General features: G+C 38.9%; 1 long non-coding RNA gene across 2 annotated transcripts in view; it reads left to right on the top strand.

Moving 5' to 3' along the window:
- The window catches only part of LOC108541899 (uncharacterized), a 232,669-nt gene that overhangs the window by 51,975 nt on the left and 155,594 nt on the right, over positions 1 to 25,100 (top strand). Inside the window, exon 4 of one of the 2 annotated variants that reach the window (XR_001889109.1) lies at positions 18,430 to 18,471. The exons of the other annotated variant lie outside the window; for it this stretch is intronic. This is a non-coding gene — a long non-coding RNA (uncharacterized LOC108541899). Of the gene's footprint in view, positions 1 to 18,429; positions 18,472 to 25,100 lie in introns of those variants that run through there. 2 annotated transcript variants of the gene reach the window in all.

The raw sequence follows: 25,100 nt of genomic DNA, 5'->3' as shown, positions 1-25,100 counted from the left end.
ATGGGTCGGGTGCCATAGGTGTTCCTGTGGAGCACCACAGCCCCATCCAAGAGAGCCTGAGTCAAGAGCTGTCTCTTTTCTTCCTGGCCATCTGTGGACTCAGGATGTAGAATAATTATTTTTTCTTTTATTGTAGATTAAATGAAACAAAGACACTGAGCTCTGCAAGTACCCTGCTTTTTGAATCCCAGAAGTCAGTAAAAATGTAAAACATGACAGGTCTTGGGCAAATACAGGCTTTGGGATCTTCTGTGCAGGCTACCTGATATGGTTTGGATCTGTATCCCCACCCAAATCTCATGTTGAATTATAATCCCCAGTGTTGGAGGTGGGGCCTGTTAGGAGGTTATTGAAGTATGGGGGTGGTTTCTTGTGGTTTAACACCATCTGCCTTGCTGTTGTCATGGGAAGTGTGAGTTATTATGAGATCTGGTCATTTAAAAGTGTAGCACTTCCCCTACCTCCTCCTGCTCTGGCCATGTAAGATGTGCCTGCTTCCCCTTCACCTTCAGCCATGTTTGTAAATTTCCTGAGGCTTCCTCAGAAGCTAAGCAGATGCCAGCATCATGATTCCTGTACAATCTGTAGAATTGTGAGCCAATTAAACTTCTTTTCTTTGTAAATTACCCAGTCTGAGATATTTGTTTAGCAGTGCTAGAATGGACTAATATGCTACCCTACAAGGGTGAGTCTCTCTGTTGTGTGGGCAGCAGACCTGCATGAAGGAAGAGGGGAGAACAGCTGGCAGGACCTGGGCACATGAACTGAGTAGGAGCAAGGACGGAGGGTGAAGGCTCTGGACAGAAGCCTAAGGGAGTTGGCACTTCCACACTGTTTCCCATGTTGTGGGTTGTGGCCAACCATGATGAAAAGGCGTAAACTGAGACTATGTGTGCAGAAAATAATGGCAGCAAACAACTGACTATAATTTAAAAAGATACATATAATTTAAAAAGATAAATAATAAAACCCAGAATAATGATGCTGTTGTTACTAGTTGTAATTAAGTGAGAAAGCAGCTTAGGGAACCTAAATGAAGGGACCATTTATTAATAATTGTTTTAGGCACTTTGTATAGACTTCCTTGGCAAGCAGTTGCCTCTTCCTGCAGAGAGAGGAGGTCGCTGTGAGAAGCCCAAGAAGTGCATGGAATATGCATTTTGCCCTAATGCTGAATAGTCATGTGTTAAAAAAAAATATTTGGCTTAAGCCAAATATTACCATTAGAGAATAAACTGCTGGGTTACAAGAATAAAAAACAGATTTTATTGTAAAATTTAGTTATTCCAAAATTTTATTCATAAAATGTTAGGAGTCAAATTTTTTAAAAGTTTGACATTATAGTGCAGAAGCAGCAAACTCTCTACACTGCTACCCTTTGGCTAGGCTGTGAGATGATTGTGTTGTACAACTACCATCCTAAAACCATGCTCATACTCTGCTGAGTTGGGTGGCAGAGTAGGAATCATGACCTAAAAGAAAGTAACTAAACACCAATACATTTATTCAAGATTATTTTGTTTGATGTTATAAATGCCAGATTTTCAAAAAAATTAGCAAAGATTAGAAATACAATTTTATCCAGTCTCTGTTAGTTTGCTTGAATTGTTATTTACATTGTAATAAACATTTGTGGTTGCAAAAAGGATACAATGCCCTTCCTAAAGTTGTCTAGGTAACACACTCCTATCAACTCCCCATTAATTTTCTTGTATTTTGCAATTTTAAAGTTCTAAATAAATGGTTTTGTTAATAAATTTAACAATTTTCACAATCACTATTAATTTGAGTAGCATTTTACTCTTGTGATAGTAAATGTATATTTTAAATGTAACTGACATAAAGCACATAAGATTTCACTCCAAGGTCCATGTGGAATGCCTTTCTGTATTTGAAGGTAAATAATCAGATGTTAACAGTAAATTCAAAGGACATGGCTTGTTTATTTTGCTGATAGGGTTACCCTGACTAGAAAAGCTAATGACCTAGATGATTGCACAAGTACTGATGACACCTACATCAAGGGGGCCCAGAAATTATGTTTACATGGACCTTCAGGTTTTTTTAGCCTTGCAGTGGCTACAGTTCAGACAGAATAGCAGATTTTGGCCAAGCACCAAGGTTGAAGGCTGACTTTGGTACTTCGTAATCCTGTTTGTAAAAATTCAACACAGCTTCTGTATAGGGTAAGTTACCATCATCAAGAGTCAAGAGTTGGGGGCTGGTGTCCTCTGGGCAGGGTTGAGAAAGTATTGTTTAAACAAAGGGAATTCATATCTGAAACCACGCAGAGAGTTAGGTAGACCCTGGACCCAAGCTTCTCACTCTGATCATCTTGTCATATTGATAAAAGGAAAGCCTCTCCCCTCATCCTACTCTGGCCTGATGAAGGGAGCAGAGGAAGGGGTTCTGTCAGCCTAACCTGGAGCTGGTGGAAGTCACGAGCCTTCAGAGCCCCAAGACAGCCTATAGCTAGAGACATGTGGAGGAGTGAGGCAGAGTCTTCTTTCCTTTCATTCCCTACCTCCTCACTCCAGAAATTTTCTTCCCTAGCTCCTTGAAAATGTTCAGTTCCAAATATGGAGTGGTTCTTTCTGAGCCTGTTTACCTTGCGAGTGGTTAGGGTCTGTATTTCCAAGCTGGCTCCAGGTGAGGTTTTCTAGACTGCAGAGCACCCTGCTGACCTCCAGGCAAAGACCAAATGGGCTTCAGATCCTCTGGAGCATACATTCCTTCTCAGCTCAGAGCTTTTCCCCTCACTTTCCTATTCTTTCTGGCTGCCTGATTCTGCTCAGAGCATTAAATGTGGTAGAGTTTGGTTAAATCCCACTAGACCATCACTAGAGCTCGGAAGGTGGAAGTTGTTATTAAATACATTTCAAGGCTTCTACACATGTATGAGTATAGTAAACATTAAAAATTAATGCCTCTAATAAAACCCAGAATAATGATGCTGTTGTTACTAATTGTAATTTATTGCAAACTAGTGGCATGTTAAGTGCTCTGAAGAACATAAAGGTAAAAAGCAGCCTCCTTTGAATAGGTGAGTGGGATGAATAATTTCCCTACTCCTGATATTACCTGCACATTGATACTTACAGAGCTATCAGCAGGACCACCTTCTTACTGATTGTAGGCCAAGTCTGCCCCTTTGACAGTGGCGGAGGAAGAAGAGAGTCTTTGAACCATTTAAAGGCGATGATGATAATCATTCCCTTTTGTGATCTATGAGATTATGATTCACATGGCTGGTATCAAATGGCGTTAGATATTATTAGTTATCTTTTCATGTATCCATCAGTCTCTCTACTGGGTAATATGCCCCTTGAGATTTAAACCATTTTATGTCTCCTAGTGACTTAATCTCCAGTGTCTTAATTTGCTTTGTTGTAAGAGTTCTTAAAAAGGAGTGTGTGTGTGTGTGTGTGTGTGTGTGTGTGTGTCTGTCTGTCTGTCTGTCTTTTGGTCCCTACTAAACTGTGCATTCTTTGAGGTTCAAGTCAATGTTTTATTTATCTTTATATCCACTTTTCTTAGCAATGTCCTATCCTCCCTACCTACAAATATTACTTAATGGATTAAATATTAGGCTATGTTAACTTTTCTCATAGTTCAGATATCCTTACACATTAATGTGATATGTGATTCTCCATTTAATCATTTATTCAATCATCCATTCATTTATGAAATATTGGTTTCTTTCTTTATGTTAAACACTGTACTAAATGCCAAGGATACAGGCAAACCAGATAGACAAGTCTGTGACCTCTTCAAATTTATTTTCTAGTTAGACAGGCAGCAATCAAGTAGGCATATGAACAGGCAGGCTAACTTCAGACCACTGTTAAGTGTGGGTAAGTAAATTAGGACTAAAGGGTGAGTTAGGGGAGGAAGGCCACGTCAAAGAAAATACTAAGAGAAAATCTCTGATAGGGAGATGGCCTGGGCATTCCCTGTAGATGTTCTCAGAGTATGCTAGGGGAGGCCAAAATCATTTAGCCTGCTAAATTTGCTCTGATTTATTCATCCATTTCCTAATTCATTTGCCATTTGTTGAGCTCATGAGTATGGGGCTCTGAATTTGGATCCAAGGATCCGGAGGTGAATATGACATAATACTTGCCTTTGAGGAATTTACAATCTGGTGATGGAGAGTGATATAAAGACATATACAGTAGATTCCAGTGAGCACCAGAGTGAAGGGAGCAGGATTATTACTCACTTTATATTTGTTCAGCTCCTGACCCAGGGCCCTCAGTGACCATTTGTGGAACCACATTGAATGGTATGGGTGGACTAGAAGCTGCAGATAAGAAAGAGGATGCAGGCTGGGAGGTAGAGAGGTAGAAGTCACTGCAAACTTGGGCAGCTTAATGCTTCAAATAGGGCTCCGGTCAGGAGCTGTACAGCAGTCTCGTTCTTCATTGGAATTTACTCCCTGCAAAATTAACTGCTGAAGTCCTTCAGAAAGCAGCAGGGAAGTACTGCTTTCCCAGAAGACATTCTGATTTAGTGAGGTTTGTGGTACCACATATTTCTCAGAGGAGAAACGAGATTTTACATCCTTCATATTTCTCACGGAGCAAATTAGAGTGCTTAAGTCATATACATACATTATATGTGTATGTGTATATATATGTGTGTGTCTATGTGTGTATATGTATATAGGTATATGCGTGTATATATGTATATATATATGTGTGTGTCTATGTGTGTATATGTATGTAGGTATATGCGTGTATATATGTGTATATATATGTGTGTGTGTATATATATGAATACATGTATTTGGTTGTTTGATTGACTTGAGGTCTAGAACCAACAAAGGAAATAGATTTTGGGTTTCTAAAAGGCTCTATTCTTTGTCCCTAAAGGTGTGCCACAGGAATGTCAAAAGACAGTTTAAAAGGAGAAATGCAGGATTCTGTGTTCCTCCTGGTTATTGCATATAAATCGTTTCCTTGCTTGAAAGATCATATTCCGTGGGGACCAGCAAGTAACTGTCTTAATATTGTTGGTCCCTGTGCCATAGAGTGAATTGAGTTCTTCCCCATAGTAGTGGGGGGATTGTGTCTAGAATGCCAAGCACAGGAGGTGGGCATTAATTAGGGCCTTTATTTCTCCTTCCATTCTCCAAGCTTGAGACTGTCAGAAGGCTCGTTTTCACTGAAGCATCATAATTAACGCTGAATCTAATGTGAAAGGCAGATGAGGTTGAAGCCCAAAATAGCTCAGAGCTACTCAAGGGTGTGTGTGTGTAGAGCTGTGGGGAGCAGGAGTGGGGAAAGAGGAGGCTGGCATTTAAGTTGACCTCCAAATGTTTTCCTTTTGGAGAGGGAGTTTGGGGATCAACACTGCTGTTGCCCCTTCAGGTTCCTTGAATGAGTACTGTAAAATACTGAAATATACACTGAGTGACTGGTATTTCAGAATCTTGGGCCCTGGAAGCCACAGGAACCATACATGACAAGTCTCAGAAGCTCTGCTTTCTTTTTTTCTTATATATAAGGGCAGATTTCCTCCCTCATGAAGCTGACATCTTTTTTGGACAGAAGCACAGAGACCAGGGAGGGCTGGTAAATGTAATAATGTCTGCAAAGCCCTTGGAAGAAAATTCAAGGTATTTCTCTTATTACTGCTGGTCTTCCAATTCCCCTGAACTCTGAGAACCCATTTAAGTGATTACTTCATGAGGAGCTAGTAGAAAAGCAAGACTAATATATTTCTTCACTTGGCGGCTCCCACACAGCAAAGGACCCTAGGTGCACTTACAATCACTATCGTATTCTCATTCTTTCCCCCTCAGTTCTGCTTAGAACATAATGAACTAAATACCTGCAATTTATCTCTTAGGAAGGCCGAATTTTGTAAACCTTCCTGCAGGTGACTTGCAGCACCCCTTGTACATATGCATAAATATTTACTTAATTGTGTGACGTCGGAGAACTGAGAGAAAGGTAAGATAGGGGGAGTGTGTTTGCCGCATCCTGACCCTAGGCCCCCACTTAAGAGAAAGGGACCACAGGAAAAGAGAAAACTGGAACTGTCGAATGGTCTAGGTTCTTTAAGTCAGACTTCCTTGAGGATGCTTATTTGGAGTATTAAGACATGAAGTCTTTGGCTTAATTTCCATCCTGAGCCATTTATTAAGAGGAGATCCCTAAATGTATGCAATTTTTCTCTTCCCATCAAAGAGATGTGTCACATAATGCTAGATGTAAAAAGAAAAAGATAATGATTGCTAACTTACTTAGGGATGATCGACATGTTGGAGATATTGTCTTATTAAATTTGCTGCTACAGGGTGCTCCCTTGACTTGGGAACCTTAAACCATGCAGCCTCCTCCGGTGAAGATGGGAAATGGCTCCCAGGGTATTCACAGCCGACTGCAGATTCACAAATGCTGGAGGCACCCACGTGCAGAAAATAGCTGCTTTGTTTCTGTAGACTGTTTTTATGCTCTAGTGGGTTTTCTTTTTTCTTGATCCTCTTTCATTTGAGCAGTAACCTATTGTGTCATTAAGTTGCTTCAGCATAGACTTCTCTGGATATTTTGGATTTTTATTCTGATGCTTGACCATGTTGGCAATCAAGTCCTATTACAATGGGCCTGAATTATTATAGAGCCATTGTTTTCCAGTTTTCACACTCCCACTGAAATTTAGTAATTTACCTGGCTGAAATACTTGAAAGTGCAAGTAGCGTGGACCAAAGCCAGTCAACATAAACATGTTAGAGGTGCTCGAGGGAGAGTCACTGGGTAACTGTGAACATGACCATGGGCACCTTTGGGGCTCTGGGGCTATATGCAGCCAGGGTTGGTTGAAGAATGGTGCTTAGCTGATACACACTGGCTAGTGTGGCTCCACTGAACCTGTTCTGATGGATGTGGACCTGATGTGGTTTCATTGCTTGAGTGTCACATCTGCATGCAGCTGGTATTTTGGTTTTGGTGGTGGCAGCAAGATGTTTTTAAGGAAAGATGGTGTTACTCTCCGTATACTATATACTGAATCCTAAAAGATTGGAGATAAGGTACCAGATCTCTGTACTTTCTTCATAATAAATCTTTAGTGAGATCATCCTCTTTACTATTTTTTTGCCAGAGTTTNTGTGTGTGTGTGTGTGTGTGTGTGTGTGTGTGTGTGTGTCTGTCTGTCTGTCTGTCTGTCTTTTGGTCCCTACTAAACTGTGCATTCTTTGAGGTTCAAGTCAATGTTTTATTTATCTTTATATCCACTTTTCTTAGCAGTGTCCTATCCTCCCTACCTACAAATATTACTTAATGGATTAAATATTAGGCTATGTTAACTTTTCTCATAGTTCAGATATCCTTACACATTAATGTGATATGTGATTCTCCATTTAATCATTTATTCAATCATCCATTCATTTATGAAATATTGGTTTCTTTCTTTATGTTAAACACTGTGCTAAATGCCAAGGATACAGGCAAACCAGATAGACAAGTCTGTGACCTCTTCAAATTTATTTTCTAGTTAGACAGGCAGCAATCAAGTAGGCATATGAACAGGCAGGCTAACTTCAGACCACTGTTAAGTGTGGGTAAGTAAATTAGGACTAAAGGGTGAGTTAGGGGAGGAAGGCCACGTCAAAGAAAATACTAAGAGAAAATCTCTGATAGGGAGATGGCCTGGGCATTCCCTGTAGATGTTCTCAGAGTATGCTAGGGGGAGGCCAAAATCATTTAGCCTGCTAAATTTGCTCTGATTTATTCATCCATTTCCTAATTCATTTGCCATTTGTTGAGCTCATGAGTATGGGGCTCTGAATTTGGATCCAAGGATCCGGAGGTGAATATGACATAATACTTGCCTTTGAGGAATTTACAATCTGGTGATGGAGAGTGATATAAAGACATATACAGTAGATTCCAGTGAGCACCAGAGTGAAGGGAGCAGGATTATTACTCACTTTATATTTGTTCAGCTCCTGACCCAGGGCCCTCAGTGACCATTTGTGGAACCACATTGAATGGTATGGGTGGACTAGAAGCTGCAGATAAGAAAGAGGATGCAGGCTGGGAGGTAGAGAGGTAGAAGTCACTGCAAACTTGGGCAGCTTAATGCTTCAAATAGGGCTCCGGTCAGGAGCTGTACAGCAGTCTCGTTCTTCATTGGAATTTACTCCCTGCAAAATTAACTGCTGAAGTCCTTCAGAAAGCAGCAGGGAAGTACTGCTTTCCCAGAAGACATTCTGATTTAGTGAGGTTTGTGGTACCACATATTTCTCAGAGGAGAAACGAGATTTTTACATCCTTCATATTTCTCACGGAGCAAATTAGAGTGCTTAAGTCATATACATACATTATATGTGTATGTGTATATATATGTGTGTGTCTATGTGTGTATATGTATATAGGTATATGCGTGTATATATGTATATATATATGTGTGTGTCTATGTGTGTATATGTATGTAGGTATATGCGTGTATATATGTGTATATATATGTGTGTGTGTATATATATGAATACATGTATTTGGTTGTTTGATTGACTTGAGGTCTAGAACCAACAAAGGAAATAGATTTTGGGTTTCTAAAAGGCTCTATTCTTTGTCCCTAAAGGTGTGCCACAGGAATGTCAAAAGACAGTTTAAAAGGAGAAATGCAGGATTCTGTGTTCCTCCTGGTTATTGCATATAAATCGTTTCCTTGCTTGAAAGATCATATTCCGTGGGGACCAGCAAGTAACTGTCTTAATATTGTTGGTCCCTGTGCCATAGAGTGAATTGAGTTCTTCCCCATAGTAGTGGGGGGATTGTGTCTAGAATGCCAAGCACAGGAGGTGGGCATTAATTAGGGCCTTTATTTCTCCTTCCATTCTCCAAGCTTGAGACTGTCAGAAGGCTCGTTTTCACTGAAGCATCATAATTAACGCTGAATCTAATGTGAAAGGCAGATGAGGTTGAAGCCCAAAATAGCTCAGAGCTACTCAAGGGTGTGTGTGTGTAGAGCTGTGGGGAGCAGGAGTGGGGAAAGAGGAGGCTGGCATTTAAGTTGACCTCCAAATGTTTTCCTTTTGGAGAGGGAGTTTGGGGATCAACACTGCTGTTGCCCCTTCAGGTTCCTTGAATGAGTACTGTAAAATACTGAAATATACACTGAGTGACTGGTATTTCAGAATCTTGGGCCCTGGAAGCCACAGGAACCATACATGACAAGTCTCAGAAGCTCTGCTTTCTTTTTTTCTTATATATAAGGGCAGATTTCCTCCCTCATGAAGCTGACATCTTTTTTGGACAGAAGCACAGAGACCAGGGAGGGCTGGTAAATGTAATAATGTCTGCAAAGCCCTTGGAAGAAAATTCAAGGTATTTCTCTTATTACTGCTGGTCTTCCAATTCCCCTGAACTCTGAGAACCCATTTAAGTGATTACTTCATGAGGAGCTAGTAGAAAAGCAAGACTAATATATTTCTTCACTTGGCGGCTCCCACACAGCAAAGGACCCTAGGTGCACTTACAATCACTATCGTATTCTCATTCTTTCCCCTCAGTTCTGCTTAGAACATAATGAACTAAATACCTGCAATTTATCTCTTAGGAAGGCCGAATTTTGTAAACCTTCCTGCAGGTGACTTGCAGCACCCCTTGTACATATGCATAAATATTTACTTAATTGTGTGACGTCGGAGAACTGAGAGAAAGGTAAGATAGGGGAGTGTGTTTGCCGCATCCTGACCCTAGGCCCCACTTAAGAGAAAGGGACCACAGGAAAAGAGAAAACTGGAACTGTCGAATGGTCTAGGTTCTTTAAGTCAGACTTCCTTGAGGATGCTTATTTGGAGTATTAAGACATGAAGTCTTTGGCTTAATTTCCATCCTGAGCCATTTATTAAGAGGAGATCCCTAAATGTATGCAATTTTCTCTTCCCATCAAAGAGATGTGTCACATAATGCTAGATGTAAAAGAAAAGATAATGATTGCTAACTTACTTAGGGATGATCGACATGTTGGAGATATTGTCTTATTAAATTTGCTGCTACAGGGTGCTCCCTTGACTTGGGAACCTTAAACCATGCAGCCTCCTCCGGTGAAGATGGGAAATGGCTCCCAGGGTATTCACAGCCGACTGCAGATTCACAAATGCTGGAGGCACCCACGTGCAGAAAATAGCTGCTTTGTTTCTGTAGACTGTTTTATGCTCTAGTGGGTTTTCTTTTTTCTTGATCCTCTTTCATTTGAGCAGTAACCTATTGTGTCATTAAGTTGCTTCAGCATAGACTTCTCTGGATATTTTGGATTTTATTCTGATGCTTGACCATGTTGGCAATCAAGTCCTATTACAATGGGCCTGAATTATTATAGAGCCATTGTTTTCCAGTTTTCACACTCCCACTGAAATTTAGTAATTTACCTGGCTGAAATACTTGAAAGTGCAAGTAGCGTGGACCAAAGCCAGTCAACATAAACATGTTAGAGGTGCTCGAGGGAGAGTCACTGGGTAACTGTGAACATGACCATGGGCACCTTTGGGGCTCTGGGGCTATATGCAGCCAGGGTTGGTTGAAGAATGGTGCTTAGCTGATACACACTGGCTAGTGTGGCTCCACTGAACCTGTTCTGATGGATGTGGACCTGATGTGGTTTCATTGCTTGAGTGTCACATCTGCATGCAGCTGGTATTTTGGTTTTGGTGGTGGCAGCAAGATGTTTTAAGGAAAGATGGTGTTACTCTCCGTATACTATATACTGAATCCTAAAAGATTGGAGATAAGGTACCAGATCTCTGTACTTTCTTCATAATAAATCTTTAGTGAGATCATCCTCTTTACTATTTTTTTGCCAGAGTTTCCTAAAACATCAGAAGTTGGAGAAACATGAGAAAATGGACTGTTTTAAGGAAACCTTAAGTCTTATATGTGGAGAACAGGACAGACCTGTGGAAAGAGATTAGCAGACTGGGCTGTAAACAGGCCAGTTGTGAAGGGCTTTGAGCACCATGTCGAAGCTGGGTGGGAAAGAACACCAAGGTCTCAGGTTAAAGTCTCGGCTCCGTTGTTTAACCGCCTGTGAGGCTCTGGAAAAGGACATCAGCTCTCTATTTTCAGTTTGTTTATCTGTCAGGTGGGGAAAAATATCACTGAAAAGACACAGATACTTTCCATATTTTTGCTCTGCTAGCCTCAGACTGTCAGGTTAGATCCTTTCATGGTTGCAGGAAGGCTGTTGCAGCCCCTTGCATTACATGATTGCACGTTATGCAGGGCTGTGTTGGTCTGAAGGCCACCACAGGACTACTGTATTTCACAGAATCTAAGATGTCACTGACTATAAAATGCACCATTGTTTTGTATACCACTGTGAAAGAAATAGCACAACCAATGAGATTATGACACACTACTGGTTGTAAAATGCATTCATAGTTACCTGATTAGTAAAATACAATATGCAATATATTTCACTAGTGTTTTTAAGAATATCTCTGTAAGCTTTTACCATACCATTCCCCCTCAGCCAGCAGACTTCCCACATGCTGGCACTTAAGCCAATCTCTGGAATTACCACTGTATCTGCCCTATCTTGTGAATGTCTTCTATTCTCTTGTCTCCTGTGCCTTTGGATGCTTGCACCATTGCAGTCGCTGCTGGAGCTGCAGCAACCTGGGCCAGTTCTGTGCAAGCGAACACCATTTTGCTAAGTCTTTGGCTATTCCCATCATTTCTGCACTTAGAAGAAGCACCATATTAGCAGTTACTTTTTAATGAGGCAAACGTTTACCAGTGGGAGACAGAGAGTGGGAAGAAACTTGTGGAAAAATTCCTTTTCTGTTTGCCCTGTGATAGCGTGTTCTGAAGCATGGATTTTTGAATGTAGCTTGTCTAGAGACATCTCAAGTAGCTAAGTGAATTTGTTTCACTTTGTGAAATGGTGGCCAACGTGGAAAAGCATCAGTTTTTATTTAGCTCTCATTATTACCTGTCTCACTGCCTCCTTCCTTCACTCCCTAGGCCTGGCAATGCACCTCCCGATAATAGCCCTTAACCCTTGCCTCGGACTCTCTTCTATGGAAACAGGCTGCCACAGCCACCACATTACCTTAAGCCAATCAGTATTAATTCTGGTTACTTGGAGGAAAGTGAGCTCCAGAAGAAAACCAGGGCTCCTGTCAATATGCCAGAGAAATGATGTGGCTATTGAGTGGACAATCGACAGTGTTTGATTAGTACCTGTCCTGCTACACTGGGTTGTTTTAAGAGTTAAATGAGATAATAAGATGTGAATGTGCTCATTTAAATATTAAATAACATAAACATGTAGAGTTGTCATTAGACTTGGATCTATTTACAAGTTCTAGAACCTTATCAGTTCACTCATTCAGCAAAAATTATTTAATGAGCACCTACTACATGCCAGTCGTGGTGCATACATGACTACATGAGTACAATAGTTCTCCCCATATAGTAGCTTCTTGTCTGTAGGGCATATGAACAAAGAAATTACATGTCCTACAATTTTCTAAAGGGAAATAGTGTGTTGTGAGAATGAGGGAGGCAAATCTAATCCATATTTGGGAAGTCAGACAAAACTTCCTAAAGTGATATATGTGCTAAACCCTGGAGGATGACTAGGGATAGGTGATGGGTGGAGTGGTGTGCTAGGTAGGAAGAAAAGCATATACAGAGGTGAAGGGGTGAGTGAAGGCATGGCATTATTTATCATGGCTGGGATGGTAGAGGCCAATTTATAAAGTGTGAGTTGTAGGAAATTTGGATTTAATCATGAGGATGATGAAGAGCCATTGAAATGTTTAAGAAGGCTTGTTTCAATAATGATGGAATGAATAGACTCTTTTGGGCAGGGAAGACAGAATGGGAAGCAAATAAGAAAATTGAGAGGCCACTATGTAATGTGGCATTTCTTTTTGTTTCATTTAATTTTCAATTTTTATTAGTATAAATTTTCTTCATAATTTAGGGTTTCATGAATATTACAGACCCCACACATTTCCCTAATGGTAGAATTTGAAAGTCAAGGTTGACACTTTCAGGTAAAGGATGGAAGGAATCTTTGTGGTCTTTACCCCACACAATCACCGGCTTAATGGCTCTCACTCTCCTTTTTATCTGTGCTGTTAGTTCTGATTAGATCAAGGGACACCAATAATGCAAGGTCAATAATGTGACTCTCCAGGGGAGCCAATTGCCCATGCAGAGAAAACCACAGGCTTAATCTCAATACATGACTGATCTTCTGCAGCCATGAGCCATCGGACATGGGCGTATCCACTGGTTGGTTCATTTCCCTGCCCTCCGCCTCCCCTCCTCCTCTTTCCTTCCTGTCCTTCCTTCCTTCTTCCCTTCCTTCCTTCCTTCCTTCCTTCCTGTCTTAGCAAAGGCTGAGAAAGTAAAATACCACAAACTTTCTTCAAGGATGGCCCCCACCGCTGAAACACTGGGTAGGATCATCCTAGCCTGGTAAAACCAAAGAGGTGGCCCCACCGTTTGAAACCAAGGAGGAAACAGTCTTGCTCCTGGGCCTGTGGTGAGAGTGGCAGACCTTATGATCTCTGAATCTTTGGGATCAGTTTTTCCTTTTCCTTGAAGAATAGTGTGTGTTTGCAGCCAAATATCTCTGTGGTCTGGTCTTGTAGAATCTAGGAAATCTGACAGAATTCCTTCATTGCATTCTGCTTTCTCTATCTCCTTTGGATTTAACTAGCCATGTCTTTGCTGGTATAATCCCATCTCTCTTCCTGGCTTCTGTTAAAATGGCCAGTGAAGTTCATGAGTCATACTCATGATCTCTTTATCAAATGGATGTTCATTTATAACCTTAGTGTCCTCTTCAGAACAAGATTTCTAATTTTTTTTTTGAAAATGGATAGACATAGAATTTTTTAAATCTTCAATCTCTGGTTCATTTTCCAAAACAATTATTTTTTTCTAATTAATCTCTCTCCTATCACGTTTTACTATTAGTAGTCAGAAGGAACCAAGCTACTCCAACACTTTGCTTAGAAATCTCCTCAGCTTAATATCTAATTTTTATCACTCATGAGTTCTACTTTCCACAAAACACTAGAACACAGTTCAGCTGAGTTCTTTGCCGCCTCATAACAAGGATCACCTGGCCTCCATTTTCCAATAAAATATTCTTAACTTTTTTCTGAGACTACACCAGAATAGACTTCAATGCCTATATTTCTGGCATACTCCTAAAAATTCTTTCAATCTCTATCCATTACCCAGTTTCAAAGCTACCTTCACATTTTTAGGTATTTATTACAGTAGTACCCTACTTCTTGGTACCCAAATCTGTCTTAGTCAGCTTGGGTTGCTGTAACAAAATACCACAGAGTGGGAGGTTAAATAACAGATGTTTATTTTCTCACACTGTTCAGAAAGCTGGACTAATAATATCAACTGGACTAATAATATCAAGGTGCCAGCTGACTTGGTGAGGGCTCTCTTCCTGGTTTGCAGAGAGTTGCCTTCTTGCTGTGAAGAAAGGCTCGCTGGCCTTTCTTGAATGTGTGAGGAGAAAGGATGTGAGCAAGCTCTCTGGTGGCTCTTTTTATAAGAATACTAATTCCATCATGAAGGCCTCAATCTAATGACCTTATCTAACCCCAACTACCTTCCAAAGGTTCTATCTCCAAATACCATCATATTGTGGGTTAGGGTTTCAGCATTCAATTTTGGGAGGCAGACAAGCATTCAGTTTATAACCCACCCTTTCTCCCCTTTTTCCTTCCTTCGTTCCATCCATCCATCCATCCATCCATCTTTTTTTTTTTTTAAATATAACCTGCATTTATTGAACATCTGTGGATGAGCTAAACTGTTAGGTGCTATTGGCACGAAGATCAATTAATATAGGCCTTGCTTAAAGGAGGTCTAGTAAGGAAAGAGAGATTAAAAAAATAAAAAATGCCAGCCTAGTATCAGTGCTATAAGAGAGTTGTGTATGAAGTGCTATGAAAGTACAGAGAAGAAATATATAGCTTCATAAATATAAACTCTTGACTCAGGTGTTGGGGGTAGGATTAGGCTTGGTACTACAGATAGAGGGAATCACACAAGAGTACTAAAAGGGTGTGCGGCATCCTGGTGTGTGCAGGCAACAGAAAACTTTCAATAAATGAATAGACATGAGTGACTTTGGGGAGCATCAGCAAATGAGGCTGGAAAGGTGTGGATCATGAATGCTCTTCTGTGCCATGGTGCCAAGTTTGAATTTATCTTGAAAGTATTATAAGGCTCTGAAGGTTTCAAACAGGGGAGTGACATAAAGAGATTTACAGTTTTGGAATGTGGATGAATTCAGGGGTATGTGTGTGGGATACATAGGCAAGGTTGAAAGCAAGAGACAATTATGATGGAATTTATTTCAAATCCGCTCTCAGTGTTGTTTGTCTCAGTGATGAGGAATCAGTAGAAGCACTTATTTTTGCCTATACAGGATGTTACATAGATTGTAGAAGGAAAGCTAAACTATTGAGGTTTGGATAGGGGCATAAATGTAGACAATATTCAAGAGAAGATCCTCACCATATGTGAGAGATAGGTTCTAGAAGACTTGGTTTCTTGGTGACTAAGAAAATTTATAAATTCAATGATGGTAATGAAACTTGCACTTCTTTTAACCACTTATTTATAAAGTACATAATTCTTCCCCCTTTAATTGCTAAGTTCAAGAATATCAACTATTCTAAAATAATGTTGCATATTGATTTTGTGAAAGGGCCTTATTTCCCTATAACAGAGAGAGTATGACTTGTCACAGTTGATGGTGACAAATATTAAAGGTCATGAACTATGAGCATTTGTGATGGCATATTTTGGCATATTTTTAAGTTTTCCTCTGACCTTGAGTTAAAACCAAGGAGTGAATGGAAATGTCATTACACTTTCTAAACTTTCCTGAAGACTCTCCATTTTGGATTTGTAAAATTAACCTTGATGTAACTCAAACATTCCTTTTTTCTTCAAATAAACATGTATTCATTTACTATCATATAGATAGGTAAAATTCTAATTGACGATTTTCCTCTCATCTTGTTCAGGAAAAAAAAAACAAAAAACAAAAAAAAAACCATACTGTTCATTCATTGTCTCTCCCTGAATGGAGGAAGGACATTTAATTTGCATGCCACTTTCATTTGCCAGAAGTCAGTAACCTCCAGTATTTTTAGCTTCTTTTGAAAGTCCATTAGTAATGTTGCTTTTTCTTGAGACCTTTCCTGCTTTATGTACTGACATCAGCATTTTTTCTGGTTTCTGCTAAGACCTATGAGAGAGTTGCTGGGGTGGCTCCTTTTTCATTCATGTTCCTATTCATAAACTCTTCCTGGATTTTCTTAAGCTCTTCCTATCTTTGACTTTTTATTTAACTCTTGTTCTCATTTTATTCTTTCTTAATATCAGGGTTGCTTCTAGGATATGCGTGTTTCCAAATAGCCACTTATATGCTTCACAAGTTCAAGATCTCACACCTGTATTCTCTTCGGTGATTGTGTGACTACCTCCTAGATGTAGAACATGAGAGCTGTCTGGGATTAATGCTGTACTGTGACATACAGAATTTGTAGGCACACAATGATGAATGCTGTATTCAAAAGAGCTATAATTCTAGTTGACAGAGTGTGATTGCCTGATTTTAAATCCAGGCAAATTATAGGGTAAAAACAACTTGTGGTGGAAATGTCTTAGTAGTTTATTTATTAAACACTTAAGGGGAATTTAAAAACTTACTGAATAAAAGAATGGGTGGTGTCAATTCTGTTTGCTTCATCAGTTGAAGCTTGAGGCTCACTGTGGTGTGAGGTCAGAGAAAAGAAAATCTATGCAATAATTTTCATCCATCTAGTTGCTACACTTTCTCTTTCCTGGCAAGAAAGGTGACAACTGTTAGGCTCAAGTATGACACATGATGCATCAAAGAGTTAAAGAGAAAAGCACTGGTTACATATTGATAAGACAAAATTTTGTCCCATATAACAGATTTTTAACTTCTTTTTTTTTTTTTTTTTTTTTTTGAGACGGAGGGAGTCTTGCTCTGTCGCCCAGACTGGAGTGCTGTGGTGCGATCTCGGCTCACTGCAAGCTCCGCTTCCTGGGTTCATGCCATTCTCCTGCCTCAGCCTCCTGAGTAACTAGGACTACAGGCACTCGCCACAATGTCTGGCTAATTTTTTTGTATTTTTAGTAGAGACGGGGTTTCACCGTGTTAGCCAGGATGGTCCCGATCTCCTGACCTCGTGATCCGCCCGTCTCGGCCTCCCAAAGTGCTGGGATTACAGGCATGAGCCACCACGCCTGGCCTAGTTTCAGTTTTTAACTGAGGACATTTACTGTGGGAGGCAAGAATAGTCACAGATGATTAAGCATTCAGGTAATGACAGAAAGTCTTCCAGGAAGTCCAGACAATATTTATTTCTCATGTATAATCAGGAAAGACTTAAAACAAAGTTAAAGAAAACTAAATAAAGTGACTATCTTGTGGAGCAGCAGTAGACATTTGATGAATTATACAGGCAAAGTCACGTGACCTGCTAGCTTATTTTGTAAATATTTGTACAGTAACAATTAAGAGGTAGAAGTAGAAATGGAAAAGTTGTGGAAATGGATTGCAAACATCTCTTCAACAAACTAATTTCAAATCTTTTAATATTCAGAAGTGCAATTGCTGGATTATATGGTAATTCGATTTTTAGTTTCTTGAGGGAGTTCTAGAATGTGTTTCATAATATCTGTACCAATTTACATTCCCACCAATAGTGTACAAGGATTCTGTCTTAGTCTGTTTTCTGTTGCTATAACTTAATATCTGAGACTAGGTAATTTATTTTTAAAAGAGGTTTATTTTGGCTCACAGTTCTGGAGGCTGAGAAGTTCAAAATTGGGCAGCAGCATCAGGTAAGCTTCTAGTGAGGGCTTCATGCTGCATAATAACATGGCAGAAGGCATCACTGGGTGAGGGGGCAAGAATTTGCCAGCTCAAATCTGTCTGCTTCCTATAAAGCCACCAGTCTCACACCCATGATAACCTATTAACCCATTAACCCATGAATAAATTAATTAATTCATGATGCCTTTGCCCAAATCATCTGTTAAATACCCCTTCTCTCAATATTGCCACACTGAGAGTTAAGTTTTGGTAATGAGTTTTGGAAAGAAAATCATTCAAACCATAACAGGCAAACTTTTATCCACATCCTTGCCCCAACACTTACATCTTGTCTTTTTTATAATAGCTGCAATGGTTTGAATGGATCCCCCACAAAGCATATATTGAAAACTTAATCCCCAATGCCACAGTGTTGAAAGGTAGCTACTAATGGGAGGTGTTTATGTCATCAACCTCTACTCTCCTGAATGGAATGAAGCCAATTATGAAAGGTTTTGAGGCTGCGAGTTTTACCTTTTGCTCCCTTGCTCTTTACCATTCTTGCCTTGTCAGGGAATGATGTAGCAAGAAGGCCCTCACCAGATACTGGCATCTTGATGTTGGACTTCCCAGTCTCCACAATGGTAAGAAATAAATTTCTATTATTCATAAATTACTCAGACAGTCTTTGGTATTCTGTTACAGGAACACAAAACAAATGAAGACAGAAACAGGTACCAGAAGTGGGGTGTTCTGTAACCAATTTCTAAAAATGTGGAATGGCTTTGGAACTGAGTAATGGGTAGAGGCTGGAAGAATTTGGAGGAGCATGCTAGAAAAAATCTGGATTGTCATGAATGGTGTATTATGGCAATTCTGGTAAGATCTCAGAAGAAAAAAGTTGTAGAAAGAGCCCATGTCTTCTGATGGATTATTTAAATGACTGTGATCAGAATGTTGGTAAAAATATGGGCAGTAAAGTCTTTTCTGATGTCTCAGATGGAAATGAGACATCATTTCCATCTGGAAATGGAAAAGATTCCAGAGAGGTACCTCAAGGACCTCAGTATTTGCTGCCCAGAGCTACCTTGGAACTTTGCTCTTTGCATTCCAGTGCAGGACTTCTCGGTTGCCCCAGCTGTGGCTAAAGTAGGCTCAGATGCAGCTTGTGCTGGCACTGGAGAGTGCAAGTGATCATTCTGGGTGGGGTCCACATGGTGCTGACACTGTGATGCAGTGTGTGTGGCCTGTGGGGCCATTGTAGCCTTCACCTGTTTCAAAGAGTGTTGCAGACAGGCTGGGAGCCAGTCAGAAACCTGCTGTAGGGTCAGAGGACTTTCGAGAACCCACACTAAGGCAATGCTTAGTAAAACTGTGAGAGTGGGGCCACCATAAGGATCCCAGAATTACACAGCTACCAGAATGGTATACTAGCCTGGTAGAGCTGCAGGTATGAACTTCCAGCCCGTGAGCTGTAGTGTGGGCAGAGTCTAGCAAAACCGTAGAGGCAGAGCTGTCCAAGACTTTGGGGGTCCAACTTCTCCCCTCCCCATTGCACCTTTGAGTACAGTGCCCTTCGAGCCCCATGTGGTATCTTTGGTACCCAGGAAGTACACTGGGCAGGATTTGGCATTCATCACACTGAAGTTTGAATCCAGGCATTGTCTCTACCTCAAGAAGGTGGAACATGAAGTAAAAGATTATTTTGGATATTTGATGTATAATGTTGTTTTTCTTGGTGGGTTTTGGTCTTACTTGGGACCAGATAGCCATTTTTTCCTGCCTCTTTTCCCCTTTTGGGTTGGAAATATATATCTTATGTCTGTCCCACCATTGTATTGTGGAAGTAGATAATTATTTTTATTTCACAGGCCCACTTTCTTTCTTACTGAAAGGCTATCACTAACCTCTCCTGTAGTGCAGATCTGCTTGTGATAAATTGTTTCAGCTTATTTGTGTCTGAAAAAAAATCTTTGTTTTGCCTTCAGTTTGACAGATACTTTCACTGGGTATAGAATTCTGTCTTGACAGATTTTTCTTTCAGCTTTTAAAAGATATTCTGCTACTATTCTTTCTCATATTGTTTCTAACAAGACATCTGTTGTCAGTCTTTTTTTTTTTTTCAGTATAATGTGCCTTGTTGTGGGTTTTTGTTTGTTTCTCCTGCCTGGGGTTTATTGAGCTTCTTGGATCTGTGGACAGTTTTTATCACACATGGAAAAAACCTCCCCTTATTTCTTCAAATATTTTTTATGTAACCCTATTTTACCTTTTTCTTCAAGAGCTTGAATTACATGAAAATCAGATGGCTAAAGGTGCTTGATACTGTTTATTTTTATTATGTTTTCTTTCTCAGTGTTACCTTTAGTTTGCATTGCTATGTTTTCAACTTTTTTTCCTGTGGAATCTAATCTGCTTTTAATCCCATCCAGTGCACTTTTCATCCCACATACTGTAGATTTATCTGTAGAAGTTCAATCTAGATGTTTAAAATGTCCTCCTTTCTACTTGTCATTTGCAATCTTTCCTCTATGTATTTGAACAAGTAGAACATAGTTATAGTAATTGTTTTAATGTCATTGTCTACTAATTGTATCATTCATGTTATTTATGTATCTGTTTCCACTGATTCATTTTTCTTTTCCTTGTTAAAGGCTTTATTTTTCAGCTTCTTTGTGTGTCTTCTATTTTTGATTGGATGACAGCCATTTTGCATTTTACTTTGATAGAATGCTGGATTATAAAATACCTAGCATTTATATTTGTAAATATAATTGTATATTTATATTTATAAATATAATATTTCTCAACTTTATTTAGTTATTTTAAAACCATCTAATCTTTCTGAGGCATGATTTTAAGCTGTTTTAGGTGGCATTAGATAATATTTAATCCAGGGATGAGTTTCCCCCACTCCTATGGCAATGTCCACATGAATTGTAACATTTCCTTCTCTGGATGATGGGAATATAAACCATGTCTGGCTATATGTAAATTCTGAGAATTTTCTCTCTGTTGCTTTTGGGTGCTTCTTTCCCCAGACTTGGGTATTTTCTTTACTGATCCTCTAATCAGTACTCAGCTGAGGACTTGAGATGGAGTTCTCTGCAGTTTTCTAGATTTATTTTTCAGTGAATATATCTCCTCTCTAGTACATTGCCATTTGAACTTGGACACATTGGCTTCCCTAGTCTCATATCTGTATTTCTTTAACCCCCAAAAATTTCTGGGCTCTGTCTGGGTTTTCCCTCCCCTCCCCTGCATTCTAAAAACTCTCTCTAAGGTAATTCTCCCCTTGTTTGTTTACCTTTTCTCATAGATTACTGCCTTGTACTGCCTGATATCCTATATTTTGAAAATTGTTGTTTCATATATTTTTTCATTTTTTTGTTTGTTTTGGTGAAGTTTAAACCTAGTCCCTGTTACTCCATGTTGGCTCAGGTGACAGTATATTTCAGTTGTACAGAAAGGTTTCAAAAATATTTTAAGGTATCTCTCATATACCTTTTACTCATTTTAGCCAATTGTTTATATTTTACCATTTTCCCTGTCTCTCTCTCTCTCTCTCTGTGTGTGTGTGTGTGTGTGTGTGTGTGTGTGTGTGTGTGTGTGTGTGTGTGTGTGTATTCTTTTCCTGGAAAAAAATTTCGGAGTAAGTTCAAGATATGCTCCTTTATGTCTATGTCAGTGTGTATATACTATAAACAAGGTCATTTTGTTGCATAGCCAGATTACAGTTATAAAAATCAGGAAATGTGATATTAATATAATACTGTTATTTTAATCAATTCCAATAAATTCCTATATAACTATTGATTTCTCAAAATCTAGGATTAACTCCAGGATTGTGCATTACATTTAGTTGTTACATCTTTTTAGTGTCTAATTTGGAACAGCTCTTCAGTCTTCATTTGTGCTTCTTGACCTTGATATTTTTGAAGATTTCAAGCCAGTTGCTTTGTAGAATGTTCCTCAATTTTATTTGTCTGGTGGTTCTTCATGATTAGACCTAATACATATTTTGGCAAGAATATTATGAAGTGATGATATATTCTTCTCACTGAATTTTATTAGAAGGCACATCATAAGTTTGCTTCCAAATATCTATTAACTTTAATATTAGGTTGGTGCAAAAGTAAATTCGGTTTTTCCCATTAAAAGTAATGGCAAAACTGCATTTACTTTTGCACCAACCTAATAACTTGGATAAAATAGTGTTTTTCAGTTTCTCCACTTTAAAATATTTCTCTGTGAGGCAAATAACCAAGGCAATTCTGAGTAAAAAGAATAAAGTTGGAGGGATCATGCTACCTGGCAGCAAAATATACTACAAAGCCACAGTAACCAAAACAACATGGTATTGATATAAAAATGGGAACACAGACCAATAAGACAGAATCAAAAACCCAGAAATAAATTCACAAGTTTATAGCCAATTTTTTACAAAGGAGCCAAGAACATACATTGGAGAAAGGACACCCTCTTCAATAAATGAGGTGGGGAAAACTGAATATCCATGTGCAGAAGAATCAAACTATACCTCCATCTCTCACCATGTGCAAAAATCTACACAAAATAGATTAAAGAGTTAAATGAAAACCTAAAACTATAAAATTATTAGAGGAAAACAGAGGAAGCACTTCCAGATATTGATCTAGGCTAGTATTTTACTGCTAAGACTTCAAAACACAGGCAACAAGAAAAATAGGCAAATGGAACTATAGTAAACTAAAAATCTTCACAGCGAGAAAATAATAAACAGAGTGAAGAGAAAACCTGTAGAATGGGAGAAAATATTTGCCAACTATTCATCTAACAAGGGACTAATATCCATAATATACAAGGTACTCAACTAAACATAAAAAAATTCCATTATAATGTGGGAAAGGTTATGAATAGACATTTCTCAAAAGACATATAAATGACCAAGTATATGAAAAAATGCTCGCCATCACTAATCGTCATGTGAAAATGTAAATCAAAATCATGATGACATATTATCTCACCAGTTAGAATGGCTGTTATCAAAAAGACAAAAATAACAAATGTTGGCGAAGATGTAAAGCAATGGGAGCACTTACACTGTTAGTGGGAATGTGAGTACAGCCATTATGAAAAACAGTATGGAGGTTTAAAAACTAAAAATAGAACTGCCATACAATCCAGTGATCTCACTACTGGGTATTTATTGCAAAGGAAAGATAACCAGTTTACCAAAAGAATACCTACACACCATGTTTATTGCAGCATTAGTCACAATAGTCAAGATATGGACTCAACTAGTGTCCATAAATAGATAAATGGATAAAGATAATGTGTTATATATAAACAATGTAATACTATTCATCCATAAAAAGGATAAAATCCTGTCATTTGTAACAGCATGACTGAAACTGGAGGTCTTATTAAGTGACAGAAGCCAGGCACAGAAAGAGAAATATTACATGATCTTACTCATATGTGGAAGCTACAAAAGTTGATCTCATGAAGACAGTAGAATGATGGTTACCAAAGGCTGGAATGTGTTAGGGGAGATTGGAGAGATACTGGTTAATGAGTAAAAATACACAGTTAGATAACATAAATAAGTTCTAGTGTTCAATAACACACTAGTATGACTATAGTTAACAATAATTTATTTTATATTTCAAAATATCTGGAAGAGAAAATCTGAAATGTTCCCAACATGAAGAAATAAGAAATGTTTGAGGTGATGGATATGCTAAATATTCTGATTTTATAATTATACATTGTATACATGTATAAAAATATCACACACCCCAAAAAGATATACAATAATTATGTGTCAATAAAATATTCCTGTTTGTAATGAATAAGAATTTTGGTTACATATTTTAAGGATTATAAATACAGGATTCTCCTCAAATTTTCACCCACCAGTTTTGGCATCCAATGGTGATTTTCTAACTCCATCATTCTTTCTATATTTATGAGTTAGCTTCTATTATAAAGACAAACAGTCCTTGTGCCTCTCCATTTATATATTTTATGATGGTAGACTCATTATAAAATGACAGATTTTAGTTTATTGCTGTGTTATAATCCATTATTATTTATTTTGATACTCAAATTGTATCAGATTTGACCACTGGGGGAAGTCCTTCTAGCTGTTCCTGTGATTTTTTGATATTTCTTCATGTTCCTTTTGTTTTTTTGAGATGGAGTCTCACTGTGTTGCCCAAGCTGGAGTGCAGTGGCGTGATTTCAGCTCACTGCAATCTCTGCCTCCTGGGTTCAAGCAATTCTCCTGCCTCAGCCTCCTGAGTAGCTGGGATTACAGGCTCCTGTCACCATGCCTGGCTAATTTTTGTATTTTTAGTAGACACTGGGTTTCACCATGTTGATCAGGCTGGTCTTGAACTCCTGACCTCAGGTGATCCGCCCAACTTGGCCTCCCAAAGTGCTGAGATTACAGGCATGAGCCACCACGCCCAGCCTTCATGTTCCTTTGAGCATTTTCTTAGTTTCTAGCATTATGACATATTTCAGGCTTTGTTTACACCGTATAAGGGAAATATTTTATATTTCATGGAAAATATGTAAATATTAAATTAAGAGTTAAGGTGATAACTTATGATGTTATAAATTCATATTATATATTACAATGTTAATTATAATTCCCAGGGCAACGACTCAAAAGAAATCCACTCAGAACTGTATACTAAAAAACAAAAGGCAATTAAAATGATACAATAGGCCGGGCTTGGTGACTCACGCCTGTAATCCCAGCACTTTGGGAGGCCGAGGTGGGTGGATCACCTGAGGTCAGAAATTTGAGACCAGCCTGGCCAGACTGGCTAACAAGGTGAAACCCCGTCTCTACTAAAAATCCTAAATATATATGCACCCAATACAGGAGCACCCAAATTCATAAAGCAAGTCCTTAGAGACTTACAAAGAGACTTAGACTCCCATACAATAATAATGGGAGACTTCAACACTCCACTGTCAACATTAGACAGATCAACGAGACAGAAAGTTAACAAGGATATCCAGGAATTGAACTCATCTCTGCACCAAGCAGACCTAATAGACATCTATAGAACTCTCCACCCCAAATCAACAGAATATACATTCTTCTCAGCACCACATCGCACTTATTCCAAAATTGACCACATAATTGGAAGTAAAGCACTCCTCAGCAAATGTAAAAGAACAGAAATTATAACAAACTGTCTCTCAGACCACAGTGCAATCAAACTAGAACTCAGGACTAAGAAAGT

The sequence above is a fragment of the Rhinopithecus bieti genome, unplaced genomic scaffold, assembly GCF_001698545.2.
Source record: "Rhinopithecus bieti isolate Rb0 unplaced genomic scaffold, ASM169854v2 scaffold_20101, whole genome shotgun sequence".
NCBI classification, from domain to species: domain Eukaryota; kingdom Metazoa; phylum Chordata; class Mammalia; order Primates; family Cercopithecidae; genus Rhinopithecus; species Rhinopithecus bieti.
This window is presented reverse-complemented; position numbering and strand designations above follow the sequence as displayed.